At 43.3% G+C, this 25,562-nt stretch overlaps 1 protein-coding gene across 2 annotated transcripts in view; it reads right to left on the reverse strand.

Moving 5' to 3' along the window:
* KCNMB1 (potassium calcium-activated channel subfamily M regulatory beta subunit 1) overlaps nt 1-25,562 on the reverse strand; it is a 107,875-nt gene that overhangs the window by 57,667 nt on the left and 24,646 nt on the right. The window contains exon 2 of one of the 2 annotated variants that reach the window (XM_069654322.1): nt 3,590-3,794. The gene's annotated coding sequence lies outside the window, so the exon portion shown is untranslated. Of the gene's footprint in view, nt 1-3,585; nt 3,795-25,562 lie in introns of both variants that reach the window. The other variant, XM_069654323.1, reaches the window with a different exon arrangement.

The following is a 25,562-nucleotide window of genomic DNA, read 5'->3' on the forward strand; positions in this document are numbered from 1 at the left end:
CCTATACATAAAGAAAGCAGATATCTGTTTGCGTTCACCTTAGGGGGACGCTCATTTACATTTACAAGGGCACCTCAAGGGTATACTGAAAGTCCCAGTATTTATAGTAGAGCTTTGAAAGAGCAGCTCGACACCCTTGAATTGCCCCCTACTTGCACGTTGCTTCAATATGTTGATGATTTGCTTTTGGCTGCAGATTCTGAGAATGCCTGTAAAGACGGCACTATACTGTTGCTTGTTCATCTAGGGGGGACATGAGTGGGGGCCTGGTGGAGGGTGCCCCTGGCTGTTGGTGGGTGGGGGTGCAGGGGGACATGAGTGGGGGCCTGCTGGAGGGTGCCCCTGACTGCTGGGGGGTGGGGGTGCAGGGGGACATGAGTTGGACATGAGTGGGGGCCTGGTGGAGGGTGCCCCTGACTGCTGGTGGGTGGGGGTGCAGGGGGACATGAGTGGGGGCCTGGTTGAGGGTGCCCCTGACTGCTGGGGGATGGGGGTTCAGGGGGACATGAGTTGGACATGAGTGGGGGCCTGGTGGAGGGTGCCCCTGACTGCTGGTGGGTGGGGGTGCTGGGAGACATGCTTTGGTGATCAGTAGTACAAGGTGACATGTGGGTTGGCTGAGGGGCATGGCCATGGTGGATGGGCTGCCTGCGGGACATGAGCAGGGGTGCAGGGTAGTCCCCTGTGGTGTGGGCTGCCTGCAGGGGCCATGGAGGGTGTAGAGGGAACACCTGGGAGGACCCACACGGTCAATTCACGTGTAGTACTACCCGGCACCCCCGAAATACACATACCCTGCTGAAATCGCGTGTGGAACTTCCCGCGCACCCCGGAATACACGTACCCTGCAGGATTATCATGTGGAACTTCACACGCACCCCGGAATCCACGTACCCTGCAGAATTAGCCTGTGGAAATTCACGCGCACCACAGAATACACGTACCCTGCAGGATTAGCGTGTGGAACTTCATGCGCACCCCGGAATCCACGTACCCTGCAGAATTAGCATGTGGAACGTCCCGCGCACCCTGGAATACACGTACCCAGGCCAATCGCGTGTGGGACTTCCTGCGCACCCCGGAATACACGGACCCAGGCAATTCGCGTGTGGAATTTCCCTCGCATCCCGGAATACACGTACCCAGCCAATCGCGTGTGGGACTTCCCGCGCACCCCGGAATACACATAGCCAGGCAAATCGCGTGTGGGATTTTCCGCGCACCCCAGAATACACGCACACGCTATTTTTCACACAGCGGGTGTCCGTGTTTGTCGCGTACCCCTTTGCACGTCATTTGTCTTAGAGGGCCACGGTATGTGACATTCATCATGGCTGTATATAGGTGCTTTTTGTTGGCGCACATTTTGGCGCACATTTATTTCAGAGGCAGGGACACTACCGCCGGCTTTCTTGTGGCGGACGTGTTTGGGCCTGTGCGCTGGTTTGATCGTGCGCTGGTTTGCCCTATTGGATTCCATGAATACATGTTGTAGGCGAGCGTGTGGGCGTTCCGCGCACTTGCCTCCTGTACTTCCCCCGTGACTCCTACACTTTGCCGAGTTGTTCCCCATTTCGAGTGTTACGCCCCATGTTCCGCCTACTTTTGTTGTGTGCGCCGCGCTATGTGCGATTTCGCTGTAGCCGTGGCGCACGCCGTTAGATATCCTGTGCGCCGGCGTGCGCCGGGCCCTTTTTCAGCACACATCCGATTTTTTTCTCGCGCACGGCCTTCCATGAATCGATGTGCGCTGGTTTCCCTGCGATTTTCGCACTTGCACTGCAATTTTCGCACTTTTACTGCGAATCGCACGTTTTGGCACCTCTGCGCGGGAATTTTCGGCACACATTAATTCCATGAATCAGCCTCATAGTTGGCTCCCTTGATGAGGTGAAGGAAGAAGTCGACAAAGGGGAGGCATATTTCAACAAGTTTAATTTTTAGAAATAAAGAAAAGGTCATACCTAACCCTATCTACAAAGGGTTATCCATAACTAAACAAATTTCAACTCAGGGGCTTGTCATCAGGATGTTTGTACAAATAAAAAGTATCTGTCCTCTGTTCAAAAACTAATATAACCCTACCACTAGTATACAAAGGGGTTCAGCATCCACATGAAAAAAGAACAACGAGGATGACTCCCTTCTCCTGGTGAACTGGCTCAGTCTTAATCTCTTTTTCAACAATCCTTAACATTAGCTTTGATTCAACAAAGAGAGCATGGTCAGGAGAATGACTCGCTTCTCCTGATTAGAGGATTATTGTAAAATAATATCCTTAATGTCTCCTCACTTGTGAAAACTTCCTTTATATTTCCAGCAAAATCTTCCCTGTGTTATGACGTTATGAAGATCATCTTACGATAGATCTTGGGTATCCTTTTTAATCTTACTTGGATTATCACTGTGACGAAGGCAGATTCCTCCCAATGCACTATTGATTCTTAGACCTTTGGAAATCACTAGTGTGACATGGGAGTCCACTCCTGAGTCTCCCTGACTCTTGGTTCTGTAGGGCTCATTACTTTGACAATGGAGATTACCCGAGAGACTTTCTTTACTGTTACTTCTCTGAGTATCACTACTGTGACAATGTGAATTACTCCCAAGGCTTTCTTGACTCTTGGTTCTCTGGGTGTCATTACTGTGATGAGGGAGATTACTACGGAGGCTTTCTTGTTTCTTGGTTCTCTGGGTGTCACTACTGTGACAAGGGAAATTACTCTTGAGGGTATCTTGGCTCTAGTTCTCCCGTTACCTGTTTTGAGTCGGGACTATGTAGCTGGTTCTTCCTGGGGTGATGGGCTGTCTCGCATTGCTTCAGCCCATCCTTTCTTCACTCTGCTCCCATCTCATCCTTGCGACTCCGCAGAGACTTGGGCCACATGGTCCTGGTGTAGTTGCAGGACCACACGGTCCAAACCCCCAAGTTCATGCCATCACTGCCTTCTTTTCTCCTCTTCCACTGGTCAGGAGCCTGATTTTCATTGCAGCACTCTGCTGGCCATTCCTGGATATCCCTGACACTGGGGATCAGCATTCTTGCAGATTTGTGTTCCCAGGTTCGAACCTTCTGGCCTGGACTGGTTTCACGCCGGCTGCTCTTTCTATTTTGCTGTCCTTTCTCAGTCTTTATTTCCTGTAGTTGGTTCCTCCCCAGTTTAAAGCCAAAGTCCTTCTTTACTGTTGTTGAGAGAATCTTTATGTCTCGTTGGGGCCAACTCTTCTCAGTACTATGCTAAGGCAAGCTGCTACTAACCTGCTGGTTTCTTTGACTCTTCTTTGTCTGAGTCATATTATTTTGCGGATCAAAAATGGAAAAGGCATTACCATAACAGACAGTTGTTTTATCAGGGTTTTCTGACAGGGACTTGATCCCAAGGAAAACAGGGGTAGGGACTGCCTTCACAGAACCAGAGGCCTTATCTCCATGGGGGTACTCTCTTCCTTTGAGGTCCCACTTTCCACTAGCCCAGGAGGACTATTGGGTAGTGGCTTTACCTTCCCAAGCCTCAAAGGGAAGGGCTCCCCCATGGGGCGAAGTGATGATATCCTGTGAAACGTCACACTCAAAAGAGTTCATACTTGCCACAGTCTTAACTTTGGTACAGATGTTAAATGTCCACCGCTTTGCTCCTTTCAGTGGGCTTTTCTTTCCCCTTCTTCGATGTGGAGTCATTTCAATATGCTGACACTTCTTGAGGTATCATTCCTGCACTGGTGTAAACGTATTCTTCCAAAATGACTTCCCCACAGCACTGGAATATCCCAGACGAAACTCCTGCTGATTCCATCTGAGAAAAAAAAAACGTATGTGGTATTTAGCATGAATATAATGAACATCATTATGTATTTTAGAGTAGTTTAGGATATAGTAGAGTAAGACCAGTTTACAGTTAATTTAAAGTTTGGAGTTGAATCTTTTTTTAAAGTAAGTTGAAAGTTAAATAAGACAGAACTTTCACAATTATTTCACTTAACACCAATGTATGCTTCTATAGCTTGTCTGGGATTCACAGACTCCTGTTTCATATCATAGTGGGATCAACAACACTCTGACTCCCGTTTAGAATATTTACACCAGTGTTTAATTGGGATGGACATTGATTATATTCAAGTAACGTGTAGAACATTCCTGCAACTCCACTCTTATGCCCATGGTAATCCTACCTCCCACTAAGGAATATTCTCAGGCATCTGGTGTCTTGGTCTTATTCACTGTTTAGGCTCTTACTTCTAACCTAGCTATAGAAAAAGGAGTACAATCATAGGTGGGATTCTCTGTGATTCAAAAAAAAAGCTTAAAAGCCAATGGGAGACAGTAATCGTAACAATCTGTTTTAACTAAAGAGAAGACAACAAACGTACACAGGGGTTTTCACTATCAGTTCCAAACAAGCAAAAGCTTCTGAGTCCAAGAAAAATGTTCTAATATGCCTCTTAATCCAAGGTTCTGTCCCAGAGCTGTTTGCCAGGCAGAGTCTGTGTGGTTTAACGGCCCGGTCACCTTTACTGGGAATGGTGCTGACCTTATCACTACTTTGCAAAATACCCTAACAAATACTCATTGTAGTTCTTTGATTAAGATATGGAATGGTTGAGAAACCGGCAATTAAACACTGCACGCAAGGTTGTGTGTGTTTTTCTTGTTGTATCCATTTCTTATACAGGCAGCAAATCACCACTCTCTATGATCAGTGGGAGGTGCTCTTAGGGATAATTAGAACTTTTTGCTGTCCCTGTAATTGCCTTTGTGCCACTACAATCAATTTGATTTCACATATATAGCTGTTAATGTAGTTTATAATTTGAATTTCTGTCTGTGAATGTTTTCAAAATGTATGGGTTGTCTGTCTCCTGTGTGCTATAGGGTATACTGGCCCTGCACTTCTTTATTGGTCCTTTGTTTCTTTGGAAGAAGTCTCCGTTTTCTCTGCCTGCTTTCACTGGTTCTGAAGAGTCTGCTTGTTTCCTGGCCTCAGGGCCTAGGTGCCTGTGCGTGTCAGGCTTAGACAGCAGCAGAGGGCAGGCCACAGAAGCTTCACTCGGCTCTGGCACTTAAGATGTCCTTTACGCTGGGTTCCATAGTTTGTCAGCTCTTCCTGCTCTATTCCCCAACTTCCTCCACCTGTGTTGTAAATTGGGACATTCACATTCCTAAGGGGTCTTTTATGCCCTCTGTTCTAGTTTGTGTTCTCTTCCATGCTCCACATATTTCTAATTTGTCCACCCCATCTCACTTCCCTCTGTATCTCTTCTTAACCCCTCCTGAATGATCTCTAATAGTTTCTGTGTCTTTACACGCTCCCTCCTCCTTTCATCTCTACTCCTTTTCCTATGTATTCCTTAAGTCCTTCTTCACCACCTTCCTCTTATTTATCAACTCTCCTTTGCTACTTCTCCTCTTCTCTATCTCATTCATTCTCCAGCCTCCTCCTCTCCTTCCCAACTTCACCTCCTCGTCTATCTTCTCCATTCTCCAGCTTTCTTCTCTCTTTTTCAGCATCAACTCCTTCTTTCCCCAGGTTTCTTTGCTTCTTTACTCCTTCCCACTTCCACCTCCTCCTTTCCTTACTCCTTTCTGCAGCACGCTGCAGTGCAACACCAGCGGCTACAAACATTCACATTTCTGTGACAAGCACACTTGTTCTACAGTTACCTTTTCCAACTTCCTATGATCACCATTGCTTAGCTCTGAAATGGGGTGTTTGGATTTGTGCTGGCCAATGTAATTGGTTACTATCCGCTAGACCATCCTGCTTCTCTATGATTTCCACCTACTACCTAAATCAAGCCCATGTAGCAAGCCATTATATTGTCTCTGACCTCTGGATATTCGTTGTGTGTGCATGTGCAGAGAAGAGTGGGCACAGCAGACCTATGTACTTTGGGTCTCTGCTTGCTTAACTGGTCTTGAACTGATGCTGGAAAACTGAAAGATCTTTAAGCACAGTGACCATGCATGCAAGCTTGAATTTCTCTACATTGATGCAGGTCTGTCGTGATCTCCAGGCTCCCTGTCAACTTCCACCTATGGCCCAAAATATTCTGCCATGCAAAGGCAGGGGAATGGCCACTATAGGGCAGGGTATATCTTGGACTTCAGCACACCCAGGGAAATTGTGATGTCTGCATGTATCTTCTTATTAAGGGAGTCCTCTGAAGGGTAAAGATCCTGAGCTAGTTCCATGTGACAAGCTTCTGCTACATGAGTGGTGTGTGGTGGTGTAAGCCAGGGATCCTCTTAATATGGCCCCTGGGCCTAGCATTGCTTAGTGAGCAGCAGCATCCAGTCTCCATGGGTAGTCCACGATGCATGCAGGGGACTTTGTTCAGTCCTCCTGCTGCACACCCAGATTCCCAAGCATGTCTGCTTTCCAGTATAATACATTGTCCCACCTATTGTGGAACTGTGTGATGGGGGTTCTCACCTCCATCTTGGTGACCAACTTCTCCCAATATTTCTTGCTGAGATCGATTATGTCTTCACACCTCACCCCAGCATGCGATGTTACATAATGTGCCATGTTGCATATTAGGCTGGCCACCTTCCCCTTACTGGATGTTGCTCTTCTGGCAGGGGCTATTTTCCAAATCACGTACAGAAAACTCATGTAGACAGTCCCCAAGAGAGAGTAGAAGCTAGGCTGATCTTAAAGTCGGATTTGCTGTGTGTATAATTGGATATTTTCTCCTGCCTATATCATGTACACAACACAAGGATACACGTGCATTTTCTGTTTTCACTAAATGTCCTTTGGCCAGTAATACAATTCATAAATGTGGTTATGCACGTTTTGTGTTTGTTTTCTGCTGGCTGTGCTTTAGAAAGTAATACACTTTGCAAATGGAGTTTGTGATGATTCTGTGTAATTCGTCCCCTCCTCAAGGGGGAGCCTACATGGGAGTTGAAGTATCTAATAACTGGAACATATCTGGATGGGTGGTTGGTGTGGTTTCTGACCCTCTGTGTGTTCCGATTCAGCTGGAATTGAGCAAGCCATGAAAACTCTCACATCCTGACAGGGGGATAAAGAGCCTATCAAGGAAGAGAGAGAGAGAGATCCGTGAGATCCGTGGAGTGGAACAGATGAAGAATCCACTCCATGGAGGATTGGCACGGGGACCCACAGAGGACTGCAAGGAAGTTAAAGGTACACAGAGGCTCCCAGGGGCAAGGGAGGAAAGGGCCAAACGGTGGTCGGTCAAAATACCGAAAATAAAATCTCGAATTAAAAAAAAATATCGAATTTTTTATTTATTTATTTATATGTGTTTTTGGGGTCAGGTAAGTAAAAAAAAGGGGTAAAATAAAAAAAAATGAAAAAAGGGGGGTTGGGAGGGGAACCCCCCCATTTTGAAAAAAAACGCATTGAAAAAAAATGTGATATTTTTTTTTCGAGATTTTTAATTCGTGCTTTTTTTTCGAGATTTCTATTTTCGGTATTTTGACTATAAACCGGGCCAAACATATCTGAGGTGGAGTGCGACATACCAACCTCCGGTAGGATGAGAAATGCTAGAGTCCAACATGGGCTGCACGAAATCCTGCCCCAAGGTGCAGTGCATAAGAACATAACCCGGGGTGGGCTGAGAGCAACCATAGTATTAGTGGCAGTGAGAGAGGCCAGAGCCCAATGCAGGCAGTGGGAAACCATGCCCCAAGGCAGAGTTCCCAAGGTCGCAGTCTAGGACAGGGATAGAGTAATCATAGCTCTAGAGGGGCAAAGCAAAGCCAAAGTCCAACATGGGTTGTAAGAAACCATACCTCTAGTTTGGGGGCCTGAAATCATACAGCAAGGCAGGATGCATGAAGCTGTACCCCATGCCAGGGTGATAATCACTGTACCACAAACTGGGACAACAGATGAACAGCCTCAAGTGCACAGACCCATACACAAGGATGGGGTGATAATCACAGTATCCCAAAGCAGGACAAGATGCGCACAACCCCAAAATGGTGTGCATGGAACCATACCCCATAGTGGGGTGAGAATAACAGTATGCCAAAGCAGGTTAAGAGAAGCACAACCCCACGACTGGGCACAAGAAAACATATCCCTAAGCAGGGTGATCAAAACTAGAACCTTGTTGAGGTGAGGGACACAATACCTCAAGATGAAGTGCCAGAACATATATGTTATGTTATGTTATGTTATTTTATGCTATTTTATGTTATGTTATTGGGCATTTGTATAGTGCCTTTAATCATTGATTTGATCTCAATGCACTGCTGGTTGAACACCCTCGGACACCATAGTCCAGGTCAGTAAAAAATAGGGTGGTTAGCAGTGCATGTGTGCACTCAGTATGTGTGCAGCTGGACCACATGTTTGTGGTGTGTAGCGGCATTCTAATGCTAGTAGTGGTGTGGTGGTTAGGTGAGACCAATAGTATATGTGTAGCTAGGCCAATTTGTCATGGGTAGCTGCCTTCTAGTAGAGGTGGTGTTTGTATATGAATTATGTGTGCAGTTAAGCCAATTCTTTTTGTGGGGTATTGCTGTGTTCAAAAGATCGTTGAGGGGTGCATCGTGGTGTGTAATTATGTGTGCAGCTAGGCCAAAGCTAATCATGGGGGATAGTGACATTCTAATTGTTTTCTGATGCAGAGGAGGGAGTACGCATATTGGTAGGAATATGTGAGTATCTGTGCAGTTGGGAGAGGTCCTCTGTTCCTGATTACCTTCCTGTGTCTGCCGAGATTACTTTTGCTCCCTATTATAGAGGTTTGCTGCTTTAGTTCTCCAGGAACTTCTCGGTCTAGTGTGGACTCAATTCTATTTCACTAAACATGGCCTTATCTCTCCCTTTAACAGTGTCATGAATGTTGACTTTAGCCATTTCCCAAATCTGCGGTACCCGTTTATTTGCTTCTCCATGCTTTTGAGTGTTGAGTGTGTTAGGTCTAGGGATGGCGAGGGCAGCAAAAGGTAGTGGCCATTCTAGTGGTAACAGTCCTGGTGCTTTACTGGGCTTAGTGATTGCAGATCTAAAGTCTGCCATCCCTGTGTCTACTTGAGCAGGCAATTACCCAAAGAGCGGGCGAGAAACCAAAACCTGAGGCAAACTGAATTCTGAGGACCTCCTCCCACACCAGAACACCTAGGGCTTGCCTGTTAAAGGATATCAGGGGTACCCTCTTTGCTGAATATCAAACGGTACTCAGACGGCATGAAACAAAAAGAGAGACACTTGTACATACTGGATGGAACAACATAAAAAAGACCAACCCCCATGCCAGCGCAACGGCCCAGAGGCTACTTGTATCTTATGCTGAGTTATTTTCTTTCTTGGTAATGTTAGGAACAGAGTGAAGGATAGGATAGGTTTGGACAGAGGACGTGATTAGTTTTTTATTGCCATCCTGACGAGTACCATTTTGAACATGGTTTCTTTTCTTTTATATAGAATCTGAGACAAAGGGATAGTTCAGGTTCTTTTGGTGAGAAAGTAAAAAAAGTGGCGCACAACACCTCCTGTCCATCTCCTTATTCTGACCTACCACAGGTTATACGGCTCCATTCTTCCTAATAGTTGCATCATTGTGGACAACTTTGTCCACATTTATGTATCCATTGATGTTTAGCCCCAAAGAGAACTGACAAAAAATATCATCTGCAAAATGAATGAAGAGGGCAAAAAAACAGGCCAAATGTATCTAGCTGCAAAGTTTGCAAATTCACACTGGTATGTTAAATACATTCACTAACCGATCCCTTTAACATGTTGCCTCTATTGGTGAGGGGAGCACAGCACAGGTTCGAATCCCGATCCCTTGCTTAGAAACTAATCTCTGGTATAAAATATGTTATAAAAGAACAATTAAAATTACTATAAATAACCCAAAAAGTGTCACTGATCTATGGCCTTGTGATACATAAGTTATCTGAGCTCACCATAATCCACTGTGGACCTTGAGCTAGTGTACAAAAGTGTACATTTGCATTTCTTGTACAAAGGGAAAACATGTCCCATGGACTCACGAGGTTTAACTGAATGTCCATATCAACAATGTTACATTTCAACATTTTAGGCGTAATCAACATGCTCTTTTGTGGAATGGACTCTGCTGTATCTAGCGATTGGCCCATTATAATGCACAGTTCTGCACAACATAACACAGGAGCACAACTGCATCCCACCTCATAATCTCCACCTTGTGAGCACGAGTGGGTCTGTGGAAGACGGTAGTGTGGTGGGATTTTTGCGATGTGAAGGATGACTGGTTTCAGATTACAAGGGGTGATGTTCAAGCAGTGGACATGCTGCTTCCTTTTATCATAAGTCATCTGCTTCAAACAATCTCAATCGTGGCACTTTAAAATATTGTATTGGTCCACAGCAACCTGTAATCAATCCCGAAATCAATTCCTATTTTCAGGAGCCATCCCAGAGCAACATTGTGTAATGATTCAGTGAAATCAACATCATTTCAATTCTGTTTGAAGGCTCAGAGCCTTCAGCTACCAGAGGCCTCCAGTCTGCTTAGTGTTCTTCCAGTAGCATAACCCCCCCACCTGTGATTTATTAAACACAGCTTATGCATCTGGATTCATAGATAAGAGCTGATGCAATTTTACATTTCTTTTCAGTTCCTATGGCACTAATGAGATAGACATTTATTTTTTGAGGAAGCATATTGGTTGATTAAGCATATTGATTGAGGAAGAACATTGTTTGAGGAAGTATATTGATTGATTAAGCATATTGGTTGACGAAGAATATTGTTTGAGGAAGCATATTGGTTGAGGAAGCATATTGGTTGAGTAAGAATATTGTTTGAGAAAGCATATTGGTTGATTAAGCATATTGGTTGACGAAGAATATTGTTTGAGGAAGCATATTGGTTGAGGAAGCATATTGGTTGAGTAAGAATATTGTTTGAGAAAGCATATTGGTTGAGGAAGCATGTTGGTTGAGGAAGAATATCTCTATCCTTGTTTGAGGAAGCATATTGGTTGAGGAAGCATATTGGTTGAGTAAGAATATTGTTTGAGCAAGCATATTGTTGAGGAAGCATATTGGTTGAGGAACAATATTGTTTGAGGAAGCATATTGGTTGAGGAAGCATGTTGGTTGAGGAAGCATATTGGTTGAGGAAGCATATTGGTTGAGGAAGCATATTGTTTGAGGAAGCATATTGTTTGACGAAGCATGTTGGTTGAGGAAGCATATTGGTTGAGGAAGCATATTGGTTGAGTAAGAATATTGTTTGAGCAAGCATATTGTTGAGGAAGCATATTGGTTGAGGAACAATATTGTTTGAGGAAGCATATTGGTTGAGGAAGCATGTTGGTTGAGGAAGCATATTGGTTGAGGAAGCATATTGGTTGAGTAAGAATATTGTTTGAGCAAGCATATTGTTGAGGAAGCATATTGGTTGAGGAACAATATTGTTTGAGGAAGCATATTGGTTGAGGAAGCATGTTGGTTGAGGAAGCATATTGGTTGAGGAAGCATATTGGTTGAGGAAGCATATTGTTTGAGGAAGCATATTGTTTGACGAAGCACGTTGGTTGAGGAAGCAGGCCACGTGCTGGTGAAAGCTTGCAGTTCACTGATGCTATTTTCTTGGACAGCTGCTCAATTAATAACGTTGTTTGTTAATATTCTACGTCTATCAATGTTCTTTTTTTTTGCAAAATACAATATTCCGTCTGATAAAACGTTTTTAGGGGAAAATAAATCTTGATTTCTTTCAGTACTGCATTAAAAAGAACCACATCTTTTTATTTAAATCTAATCCATTTTGTTTCCTCAGCCACATTAGGCATTCTGGTGTTTGGTGTTGCCATTTTCACTTGTGTTTCATAAGCATGTCAGCGAGATTGTTATATTAAAAAGGCCATTTCAAAAATGCTCACTACGAGCTGAATTGCCTGTATGCAGTTTAGGAAATGGCGTTTACAATGAAGCCTGACATTGTCTACCACTCTCAATGAGGTTTTACACTCCTAATAAACAGAAAAGAAGAAGCTTGGTTAAATGTGCTTTCTCCAGAGGAGGAATAAACAACTTACAGAACTGTAACACACGGCAATCGTAGAGTAGAAATTGAGAAATAGATCACATGGCGAAAGGTGTTTATTTTCTCTTGCCGTAGTGACAATTATGTAACTTAAATGTACTGTAGTATTCCAATGTTTACCTTTTCTTATATAGATATTCAAATTCTGGTTATCACCTAACACTGAGGCAAATCTGTGCTTGCTCTTTGCGTTGGGATGGGTCTTTACTGGTAAGTCTTCATAAGCCTCTGTTGTCCCTGCCCTCTTTTTCCTACGTGGGAATGAAATGTGTCTTTCGACCCTTTGTGGTACAGTGTGTGTGCAGGTTTGCTGTCTCTATTCCCCTCAGTGATAGTTGCTGGGGCAGCGAAGTGTGCGGCTCATTAAATGTGGGTGTTTCTGTCACTGCATCTCAACTTACACTTACAAACACACAAACAAACATATAGGCAAGCAGACCCGACACCCCCCAAACCCCCACCACCGCATCTCAACATACACACAAAAACAAACATACAGGCAGGCAGAGGCAGATCTGACCCCCCACCCCCCACCACTGCATCTGAACATAAACACAAAAATACAAAAACAAACATACAGACAGGCAGACCTGACATCCCCCCACCACTGCATTTCAAGATACACACAAAAACAAACATACAGGCAGGCAGACCCGACCCCCCCCGACCCCACCACTGCATTTCCACATACACATAAAAACACAAAAACAAACATACAGACGGGAAGACCCGACACCCCGTACCCCCCACTACTGCATTTCAACATACAAAAAAAACAAACATACAGGCAGGCAGACCCGACCCCCGCCCACCTCCGTCTTTCAACATAGACACAAAAACACAAAAACAAAATACAGGCAGCCAGTCCCGACACCCCCCCCCCTCCCACCGCCACTGCATCTCAACATACACACAAAAACACACAAAGAAACATGCAGGCAGCCAGACCCGACCAAACCCTCTGCCCACATCTCAACACAACACAAACACAAAAACATACAGACAGGCAGACCCAACCTCACCCCCTACTTACCGGACATGCTGGAAGGCAGGCTAGCTGGAACTCTGGCAAAGTTTGTGTTACTACGGCTGGCGTGGCAACGGTGAAATGCCTTCCCACATCAAGCCTTATTGACCACGCCAGCCGTAGTGCTGGCACTCCATTGGTGCAGCAAACAAGCACTACGTGGCTCGTAGGAGCTACGTGGTGCGTGTGCACTGAACCAATGAGGGTCAGTGTTTTGTCCGGCCCGGAAGACCAACAAAGACTGTTCCTAATGGAGGGCAGCAGATGCTGCTTGCGGTCCGCCCTCCATTAGGAAAGTCTTTGTTGCTTTCGGGCCGGAGAAAACAGCATGGCAGGCTGCAACTGGCACGCAGGCCGTAAATTGTGCACCCGTGGTCTAGGGCATGAGGCTCAACCATGACCCTAGCCACACCAGACAGCCCTCGTTATCCACTGGACCAAGGCTGCATCCAGGTTCAGTTTCCACTATAGACACATAATATGACCAATGGCCAGTGTTCAGGGGTTGCACCCATGGCCAGTGTCCACAATCCATGGGGCATGGGCTTTGGCCATCTTGGAAAAGGATTTTCCTTTCTTTAGCAGGACGTGGCACACAGCATGCTTCCCGCTGTAGGAAGGGAACTCCTTTTTTTAGCATCCAGACTCAACTGAATTTCTTAGCTTTTTGATAGTGCAACTTAGTCATAACATCACTTTGACAAAGTGTGTTCAGTGAATTTCATGGGTTTTTTCCAGTGCACCCTAATTTGCTACATCTTACTACTATCATACTTACCCCAATATAGCAATATTTATCTCCAATTTAGAAAGGTTCACCTTACAACTCTGCCATTCCCCACCTTCTAGCATCATTTTTAAAACATCTATACACTTCTTGCAACTCTTTCCCCTGTTTTTGTGTACGGCGATGTTCGTGAACATATGATGTCATTGTGAACTTTTGAGACAGTGTTACATGACCACGCACTCCTGTGCAACATGATGACGTGTTCGCGAACGAGTCTGCACTTCGTCAATGGGTCCATGCTTCGTGAACAGTTCAGAACTGCATTTTTCAGCTTAACTACAAACTTTGAAGCTCAAAATTTACCCTTGCACAACTCCTACAACTATTCTTAATCATTATCTGTTAACAATCTAGCACACAGCACATACTTGGAAGAATGTTATGAAAACTGCTAATTATCTTAAAAATGGCATCAACTATTGCCATCCCTCCTCCCAAAGAGCCACCACCACCGCCAGCTGGAGGACTTATACAACGAAAGAAGTGCAATACTTCAAAAGACATTCAAGAAGACTAAGAAGATGAGGTAGAAGAAGGGCCTACCTTTAGCACCCAGAGAGAATTATGGGTGTGCAGTTCTTCACCACTGTTGGAAATTTATCAAAGGCTAAAGCTACCAAAGTAAAATGTACTCAGTCGCGGACAACCTGGGCAGTACTCCTATGCAACCACCTCCATGCACCTCCGCACCAAATACCTGGGCAGTACTCCTATGCAACCACCTCCATGCACCTCCGCACCAAATCCAAACACTGCAATGCTCTCAGAAAGGCTATTCGTTTCTAAAGAAGTAGTATGCTGTCTTCCTCTACCTCATCTTTCTTCAACCAATGTTGTATCCATGGAGGCTTCATCTGTGGGACAATAAAGGAACCACCTTTCACACTAAAGAAATACGCTTATGGACAATTGTAAACTAGAGAAAAAGAAAAAAGCACAGAAACACATTTCTGTCTGACATTCTTCTCTTTAGTATACAATAAACACCATAATCCATTGCCGTTTATAACTATCTGCAGTCTCTGCATTCCCCTGTCTAGCCCAGGCCTTATTAGAAAACCCAGATTGTGCATGCACACCATCACACTAAACAGCTCTTCTACTCTCTTTACTGTTATGTTTGTAACACTCCCTCATTGCTTGCTTTAAATCATTGACACATATATCTCTGAATCACTTAAAAAACTCAACCAGCCAACTGCCACTTAACAATGTTCTACAATTCTTTAGCACCTACATTTCCCATACATATACCAAACACTTGTACATAGTTCTCCTATAAATGCACACATGCATTGTGCAGTGACAGACGTGCATAATTAAAAGGGGCAGTACGGATGGACAAGTGCTCATGGCAGTCCAGGAGGGAAGTGCCAGAGGATCCCAAGCTGGGAAGCCATTAGCTAACTGCTGGGGCAGAAGTGTCCCAAGGGTGCAGTACATCCTAACCGTAACGTTCCTTTAACAATGTTTTTTCTGTCGATTGAATACGTTTTCATAAGTGTAAATGTTTCATAATGTTACATCACTGTATATAAATTATTAATAATTCCTCTTTAAACATATATGAAACAAATATAAACCTCCTTTAACAAACATATTTTTTGCAATGCACACAAAAGTGACTTGTTATCAGCAGCGCATACCCCAATAGTCAAAAGGGAGTAGACATTTGTCCTTGCCGAAGATCAGGTCCTATGCCCACGGCAGAAAAGTGATATCACTAATTTTTGTACTTACGTTTTGACAATTTAAAAAAAGTAAAACAAGGGGCAGATTTTCTAAAAAATCCTTCCAGGTCCTTGCTGATGCTTCTCGCACAACTTTGCTGCAATCCCATCCAGCACTGTGGGCTGCAGTCGCAAGCAGATTTATTTTCCCATCTAAACCTACAGCTTCGGCCATTCCGCATGCCTGCAACTTCGCTGCAATCCCGTATAGCACTCCTGCTACAGTCACAAGCAGATTTTCTTTCCCATTTAAACCTACAGCTTTGGTCATGCTGCATGCCCCAATAAGTAAATCAAAGTAGGCATTCATCCTTGCTGAGGACCAGGCCCATTTTCCATGCACCAAACGTATATCTCTATTTTGTTGCGCTCTGTCCATGGCAGAATAGTTTTTTCACTTGTTTTTGTACAATTTCATCAGGCACGTTTGCTGCAACCGCATCCAGACTCCGGACAGCAGCTGCAAGCATAATTTATTTTCCCATTTCAACCTAGAGCTTCAGCCATTGTCTCAGAGTGTATGCAGGGATAGTCACTGCAAGCTGTTGAGTCAATCTTGTGCAGCACTTCGGGCTGTAGCCACAGGCAAAATTTTAGCCACGGGCAGACTTTATTTTCCCATTCAAACCTTTTCTAATTTTGAAAAGCTTCACCACACAGCCAGTCCCTGGTGGGCATGCCCACATTAACCCCATCGCCAGTCCCCTGTGGTTCTTGGACAGTAGCCAGATTATGACCTTTGACCATGACTCAGACCATCTGGCCACTGGCCATGATTCGGACAATCTGGCCACTGCCCCTGGCCACCAGCATACCTCAGTCACCAATGGTATATGACTATTGTTTATATCTACATTATGGCACTTTATATTTTTTTTAAAACAGACACATTTGCAAAACTTTGCTTTCAAGTCCTTGTCAATGCTCCTTGCACAACTTTCCTGCAAATCCATCCATGGTTTATTTTTTCGAAAAGTATCAAAATGTACGTAAATAAAAAAGTAATATAACTTTGCTTCCAATTGACAAAATCCATTCAGACTTTGCAGAAAAATTCAAGGTTCGATCTATAATCATTCTAAAATCTTTTGTACACATTTGTCAAATGGCAACAAAGTTATTACCCCTCTAAAAATGTTGAAACCCTACTCTAATGTTGCCCCCTCTTCATTCAAATCTGGGTCTTAAATATGTTTGCAAACTTGTGTGCAGATTTGTTAACTGGCAACAAATTTATAAGCCTTATTTTGGGACCCCCTAATTTGTTTCCCTCTTGGCAAAACAGCACCAAACTATGGGGAACCATTCAAGATCATATCCAGAATAATATCACAGAATTTCATAACGTTTCATTGAGTGGCACCAAAGTTATGCACGATCCAAAAACTGCTTTTTACCAACCCAGTAATATAAAAATATGTATAGATGCCCCGAACATCTGAGATGTCACACAGATGTAATAGTTTCCTAAATGCAATGTTGTGTTTTTTTAAATATTTTTACTGCGATGTTCATGAAATGTGCTCTGTCCACAAATCCAACACGATGGGGGTTTCCCAAAAATATGATGCAGCCCACGCTTTTCACCATCCAATCAGCAGGCGCGTCTGGTGTCCGCGGAGATTATGCCAACCCCAGACCATTCGGAGGCCTGTCCACGTGCTAAGCAGGGAATTCAGTCAGCGGACCAAATCCAGATATCAAATTCTTTTTGACCCTTTTTTTAAAAATAAATACTGAACAGATTTACTCCAAATTTAAAAAAGCACGCTTTTGGGAACAATCTGCCACTCCTGGTTCAAATTTGGTAACAATACATCCTGCAGTTTGGACTGTAGGCATGAGCAAAACATTTTTTCATTACTTCTTTGGGGAAAAAAACCCATTTTGGGACCACCCCCATAACTTTGCCCCCCTTGCACGAAACCTCACCAAACTTTGCAGAATCAAACAAAGTTTTTGTGGGGATTTGTCCAGGGGGGGCAAAGCTTTAAGCCGCACAAAAAATCCACTTCCTATGGGTTTAGCAAGTTACCATAACTACACAGCCGCTACTGCAAGCCGGGTATTACATATATACATATTCACTGAATTAACTTTGTTAAAGGGATGTTATGGTTAAGTTGCACTAACAAAAGCCTAGGACATTTTCAGAAAAAAATATTTAAAGGTATGTTATGGTAGCAAGGTAAAATAAAATTAAAAAAAATAAAAAATTGCCAATTATAGTAAGCTGTGCAACCATAACTCATGCCACTGCCATGCACTTCCAAGGTTAACACCCAGGACATCAAAGATGACATCACAAATGGCATCATCAATCTGACATCAGAGAAGAAAATACACCAGATTTTTGGCTTTCTCTGGACATTGCCCATCCTCATCACCCCTCATCTCCCCAGAGATTGTTTCATTTGTTAGTGTAATGTGTTTTTGAGTATGTTTTGACCATGATGTTTGTGAACTACGGCACATTTAGTGAATCCAACATGGCGTTGGTTTAACATTTTTTGATGGAACTCATGCTTTTAATTGACCAATCAGTAGGCAAGTATCGACTGAAGAGATTAACACCAAATTTGCAAAGACACGCTTTCAGGTCCAGGCTGCTGCTCTTTGCATTAAGTTTGGTGAAAATCCATCCAGTGGTTTTGGCTGTAGCCACAATCAAACATTGTTTCCATGCATGTCTATCTGGAATGCAAACGTTTTGGGACCCCCCAAAACTTTGAGTCGGCAGTATACTTTTTAGGAAAGTTATGTGAGGATTGGTAAAATGGTGACAAAGATATAAGTCACCCAATAACTGCTCTTCCTGTGGCATGAGCAACTTAACTACATAACTACAGGGTCGCTAGCACAGACCATGAAAAAAAAAAAAAAATATATATATATATATATATATATATACATATATATATATATATATATCACAGGGCAGTGATAGCCGACCTTTAGTTAAGGTGAGTCAGACTCCCTTAGGAACCCCTCAAAATTCTATTGTTAATAACTTTTTATTCGAGTTACGGATTTGGCAGAAATTTTGGAAGTGGTTAAGGAATCATTGGCCCCCCAGACTGCTATGTTTCATAAAGATTTGTTAAAAATAAAAAGGTTTTTAAGAAGACAAAAAAAAATTCTCCAAAAGTGCGGCCTACTTACTATTCATTTTCCCATAGACAAATGGGGTACACAGCCCAAACCGCTGAACGGATTTGGACCAGGTTCAAAGCAATGTTGGCATGAAGCATTGACTTGGGTTCCATGCCTGTTTTGAGGTTATTCCGTGCAATAGTTGTTTAGATATTTGATGGAGAAGGGGGTGCGCCCTTCTCAAAAATGGATGGCTATATCTCGGGATTTACCCAAAACCAGGTATTTTTAGAAATGAAACAGCCGCCATCTTGTTTTCCTCTTCATGAAAGAGATAACTGCCATTATAGCCGAGCATAACGGAAAAAGAAAGTAGTTAAAAAGATATTTGCAGGTAGAAACAAATGCAAATGAGTTTAGTCTAGAGGTGGGGAGGTTGCTGCAAGACACCAAGTGAAATTGTGGAGTTAGAGAGAGGTCCACGGACTGAGTTTGCAACACAAAGCTTTCTTTGTTCCATGTAGCCATGGCTGAAACCTTGAATAGCCAACATCTCAAAGCAAACTGTATGACATCATCAGTGTTTGTTGTGGGGGCAAAGGGAGAGGGCAGGGGAGGTGATGAGGCCATTTGGGGTGTAAGGGGAGCTGGCACAGATGTGGCAGGCACTTGGTTAAGGCAACGGGGGACAGGAAAGCATTTACTTCAGTAGTTTTTCCGATATTCACAGCTATATCCGAGGCTATGGACGACTACAGAAAACCACAAGTACAAGTAGTTCCGTGCCACAGCTATACATTTTGGGGTGTCTGTGTTTTATTTCTTTTTTAAAGTAATTTGTACCAATGGTCAATGACGCGGTAGGTAGTTGGGAGTCTTATCTATTTTGGCTGTGTGTTTTCAGACTTTCTAACATGTCAGACTGTGTACAAAAACAGAAAATAATTGTTTTAAAAATATCAATACAAGAAGGAGCCACCCTACTCTAGTTTTAGATGCCCCATACACTGGATTTTAGCCTATGCATTGTCACCAATGCTATTATGTCTTGTGTAATTGTACCTATTAAATGTATTTCCACCTAGTTAACTGTTATGTTTTATACTCTGCTTTCTTTATTTTCATCTACCTTACATGCATGAGCAGTCTTTTACTGTTTTGATCTTTTAACTTCTATTGTATTATAAAACCCAAAGTGAGACACCCCCCTTAAAAATGTGTAACCCTGGTTTTAAAAAAAATAAATGAACTACAACCGGGGTTATATTTAAAAATGTTTTGGGGTATTATTTTATTGTATTTGTGTATAAGTAGTTTAGGACTGTTTTGGGGTCAATTGAGTGTAGTATTTTAGCACATTCGGAGTGCTCTTGTGATGGTACAAAGGAACACCACATTTCCTTCATTGGTTAGGTGTACTGCATCATGCCTATTGAAATTGAGTATGTAGAACTGTATGTTGTTGTATGAAATCCATAATTGGTTGCCGTCTCTCATGAATGCGGAAATTACTCTCTCATCGTCCACTTTAAATGACTCCCTGAGCAGTAATTTATTGTATTGACACCATTTAAGTAAAATGGTTTCACCACTGTCTCTTTTGCCATTTATATTCCATACTCAGCTTTTTTTTTAAAAAAAAATCCTTTTTGCCTCGGCTATAATAAAGGGGAGTCAATGGTGTTTCCCATGTTTTCAAAGTTTACCTAACCTCCTCCAATCTTTCTCTTTCTGTATGTTGACTTAACTTACCCCATCCTCTCTTGTTTTCCAAATTTAGTTAGCCAAGCCCATTCACTTTATTGTACATCCTTAGCATAATGTCCCTTTTTTGTTCTCACCAAGTTTATGTATGTATGTTCATTGATTATATATAAGAGAAAATACATTGTCTTCATTTGCTTGTGCTTTTGTGAAACCTAGTGTTTAATTTCATGAAAAATACGTTTGATTGCTTTTATTTTTAAATATACACTCATAAAGAATATAGGAATGGTATTGGTTGTGCAAACTCCTATTATGTAAAAAAGAAATGGAATGTTTTTTCTGTTGCAAATTGCCCCAATAATTGCAGGTGCGCTATCGGTTCAGCAATGAGATGCCAGTCCACAAATAATATTGGAAGTATGGGCATGTTGCGACTACTCTTTTCATGAGTTTTCTTCCACTGAATTTCTTTTTATACATTTGTAGTGGCAGCAATTGCTTTGGTGTTGTTAAATGGGTCTTCTGAAACTATGTATGGTGCGATTTCACACCATGATGTAGTTATGTAGTTGTTATATTTAAAACACATTCCTTTGCAGGCTATAGGTAGAATGGGAAGAGGTTGGGTGGAGATGGCTGGAACAGAGGAAGCAATAGAAGTGGAAGAGAGTGATGCAGGTGCGCTTTTCTACAGCAGATACCTGTGCGCAGATTATAGGCCGTGAGTTTTTACATGTTGATGGAAATTAGCCTTCCTATAGGGTTCCTCCACATTGGTGTACTGGAATTGGGTGAGATGCTGAATCAAATTAGAGGTTGAAAAAGTTTGGGATCCTTTATTGGAAGCTTCTATCTGCAACAGCTTATAATAGAAACCCACTGAACTTCTTTAATGCCCTTCTTACTACAATGCTACTTGACACAGAAATACTTCGAGCTGTCAGTGCATGGTTTCTGGGCACACTGATTCTTCCATGGATTTAAGGTGAACATTTAGCATACTGTGAAATACTTGAGGGTATCTCACATAGCGAACCTTGAGAAACCCTTATTCGTGTGGTCAACGAAGGGCTGATCTGCTCAGATCTCAACTCTAGGGATGAAAGAGGGCGAAAGACTCACTGAGATGAGGAAGCCCAGTGTTGTTCTCAAGAGAATAACCCAAGGGAGACGCAGTATTGTACCAGAGAAGGAGAGCAGGACAAGATCCTTGATCCTCTCGTAGGCTGTATTACATCTGCCTCCCTTCCTCCAATTAGATCTCTCCTCCTCAAACCGAAGTCCCCTCCATATCCGGTAAAACCCTAGGAGCCCAAACCTTGTTGCACTTCAAAACCGTACCTCTCAGAATCCCTGTTTTCTGTTCCCCACCTCATACACTCAGTCATTCTTTTCCATGCCCCTCTAGTCACTATTTCCTGCCCTCCCCATCTGCTTAGACAAAACACTACCAATCCCACAATTCCCCCTGTTCACTACATACTAATAATTCTGGTCATTCCCGTTTGCCTCAAAACTCCTCCAAAACCCACCCTTCCCAGTTTACCAAAACTCCCTCTAATATGAGGGTTGTAATTCTCTTGAAAACCTTTTCCCCGTCCTACCACGCAGAATACTCAAAACCTTTACCTCTCCTCTTTCCTGGCTCGAACACGTTTCTCCAACATAAAAATCAAAGGACTAACCATAGAGCTGCTCACCTAACATGTCCCAACCCCAGCATCAGGAAAAGACAGACAGTTATCCTGAATCACATACAACTGACAGCACTTTCCTTTTCCCATAGGGATAAAAGGTGGAGCAAAAGAGCACAGTAAGTGCAAAGCAGACCGCATGATGAGACAGCTTTCCAGTTCCAGCAGTTCAAGAGGAGGAGAAAGGCAGCAAATATCGAGAGGCTAACGTGGAGAGATACAACCTTGCCCTTTTTGACAAAACCCTGTGAACCCTCCCCTGAGAGAAACATAAGACCGAGGACAATGGTACACAGAGCGTAGAGAGGCTGATAAGCCGTAGTGAGGGAGACTCCTGCTTCTGCGGTACCACCTTGACTCCATTAAAAAGGAAATCCAAGCGGGTCATCCCAGACGGTGAGTCAAGGGGAGGGCTGATAAGAACTGGGATGTGGTGAATGAAAGTCTCAAAGTGGCAAAGTGAGAAAGTTCAAAGAACTGTAAAATTGTAAAGGGGAGACACGCTGCAGAAGGGGCCGGCGCCACGTGGGTGCTGCTCCGAGAAACTCTCAGTAAAACTTTGGAAACTAGAAGGCCGTAGGAAAGCTGCCAAGATAGGTCAAAGTGGTCATACATGCGGTCAAGCTAAATCCCTGTACAGTCGAACGCCTTTGTTCTACCAACTATAAAGAAAGCAAGGAAAGTGAATCCCACAAACATTGAAAGTGAATGTAAAGGTGAAGTTGGCAAGTGTGAACCCGACTGTGGGATGCTGATGACAAGGGGGCAAGTCTAATGTCCTAGGAAACAGTGTGTTGACAACAGTGAACCCGACTGAGGGATGTCCACTGGAACTGTTTGAAAAAACATTGGCGCTCATTACGATACTTGCGCTAAACCATGGCGCTATTAGCACCATGGTTGGTGCCGGTATCGTAACGAGTCCGCCAATGTACAATGGGGAATTACCATCCCATTCCAAGGTTGGCGGAGCGGTAATTCCCCATTGAACATTGGCCCTTCCCCATTCCCATTTTTGCCCCATAGGGCTCAATGGGACTGGGGAAGGTGCTAAGTACGGTACCGCAAATTGCAGTACCGTACTTAGCACCAAGGTCCTTTTGCGGGATCCTACTTTAACGGCTGGTCTAGACCAGCCGTTCAGGTCGGGTTCCGCAAAGGGACCTCGTAGTAAGGCGCTAATGGGTTAACAGAGCCGCAGCCTTTTACGGCACCATTAACCCATTAGCGCCAGGGTCGTAATGAGGCCCATTGACATTTGAGAAGGGTCCGAGCCCAAACAAGGGAGATCCAGGGGTGAATCCATCACCCGAGAGAAGCCAGAGTGAACCCAGTGGAGGGAGGCTGAATGCACAGACGGGTCTGCGCCCGAACGAGGGAGATCCAGGGATGAATCTATCACCCGAGAAAAACGTAGAGCAGAACTTTGTGTTTGTTTGTTAATTTGATTATTTGAAAATCTATCAGGCCCTCGGAATTAGGGGATGCAACCACAGAGGCCCTGATAACAAGAGGAAGAGGGGCCAGTGCCTGAAAGAGGGGGACCCAGGGGTGAAAAATCCTCACTGCAAGTGAAAGCAAGAAGCAAACTTTAATTTTTGTTATAGGAACTTTTATTTGTTATTTACGTCAGGCCCTCAAAGACAAGAGACTTTCAAGGCTAACGAGTCTTGGCCATCGAGGCTCCTGATAAGCTGGAACGGAATTGCCGAGTCGTTCTGGGGAAGCTTGAACGTGTACTGTGCTCCAAGGTCCCATTTTACCCCTTGCGCAAAACATAGGGAAGGGAGAGCCATGCTAGCGCATCCTGACATATTATTTAAGAACACTTCTTTCTTTCCTTGAAAACCATCCCACACCCTTTTCGTATTAGTTGCAAGGTTTGGCAATTGGTTTCTTAGTATAGGTCCTTTTGACACAATGTCACAAGGACTGCCTTATTTTTGATTCGTTAGTCTATGCTTGCACCCATGTTACATTTAGGTTTAGATTAGATTTTTCCAACCTGCATAAAGTTTAATAAACACCCTTGAACTGTGATCACGTGTGCCTGTCTTTACCGTTGCCACCATGAGCTCCTTACAATACCCATGCCCATTTGTATAACTTTCTTTCATTGCTTTTTTCTCTCTGATCTGAGCAGCTCTCCTGTAAAGTTTGAGCAAGTGATTTGCAAATTCCCCAAGAAAGTGACAATGTGCAATTCAACATAGACATATCCCTGGCGTGTATTTCCTTCACATGTTGAAATATGTAGTCAAAGATTTTTTAACTAGTGATTTATATAAAAATGAAACAAAACAGAACAAGTAACAAAGGTTTATTTTTCAGCAAACTGGTGTTTCATAAATAGGGGATGGACAAAGTTTGAAAGAATGTATATAAATGTACCTTTTTTTGTTAGGGTTTTCTTTGATGAACGATATGCTAAATAATTTGTCTTGTCTGCTGCTGTCTTCGATGTTGGTAGCTTGCTCGAAATAGGATGAAATTATAGTATGATGGCTCTTTTCCTTTCTGTTGTGATTGTACCATTGGTATTATGCAGCATATGGCTTCTGGGGCCCATTTTGTCAGAATCGTAGGCTCTATGCTCCTCCCTTTCCTTTTTTACTTTATCAGCTAGGTGGAGAATCTTTGAAATTGGTCCCAAAACATTCAATAATTTATCTTGGTGTGATTTCCAAGATGCATCAAGCTGTCTCTTGATGTGTTTTGTATACTTGCTCATGCAGGTGAGCATTATTTTGTCTTTTTTAGGTGATTCAGCAATTCCTTTTGACAGATGTAGTCTGGACACTCATTATTTAGTTTGTTTCTGGCTTTTTTGGCCATTGGTGTTCTCAAACTCATCAGGTACGCAGGCTTCCATTCTGATGACCATGGATGAATGAGAATGTCTGAGTCAAAGTTGTCTCCATTTTCCTTCTGATTTTACTCAGTTCTTCTTTTCTTTAGATCTTTTTTGTCTTTATCTTCACTGGAAGATTACAGTGTTTCCATGTTCTCTTCAGTGGACTGCGCCTGCCATCTATCATTTTTTTGACAGAGCTGGGTGAAGAAATGTTCTACCATGTGCTTTCTTTTCTCCTTAGTCTGAGTGCTTTTCCTTTGCAACTTTTCTCATTCTTTGGTGTACTGTGAGGTATGTGGCCATCATGTGCCCTCTGGGATTTCTTTCTTCCCCCTTTTTCTTTTCCATGTCGCCTGTACTTCTGATCTTGTCCATGTCTTTGTAGACTCCTTTGTGACGGATAGATACAGAAAACTATGTCTCAATCTAACACCTAATGCCTTCTGGATGGTCTGGCCCATACTGGCTGCTGCCTTTTTTGTCTTAAATGTGGTCTTAGCTGTTTGTAGCTGTGAGTGGTGGTTGTGAACAATCAACCTCCACCAATTAAAGTTGCTTTCAGCAACAGATAGAGTTTGAAACACCTCTAGCAGTGGAGCACTCAATTCGAAGAGTCATCAGAAATGTTGGTTCAGAG

Source organism: Ambystoma mexicanum, chromosome 3q, assembly GCF_040938575.1.
Source record: "Ambystoma mexicanum isolate Mex_15411 chromosome 3q, UKY_AmexF1_1, whole genome shotgun sequence".
Taxonomy (NCBI): domain Eukaryota; kingdom Metazoa; phylum Chordata; class Amphibia; order Caudata; family Ambystomatidae; genus Ambystoma; species Ambystoma mexicanum.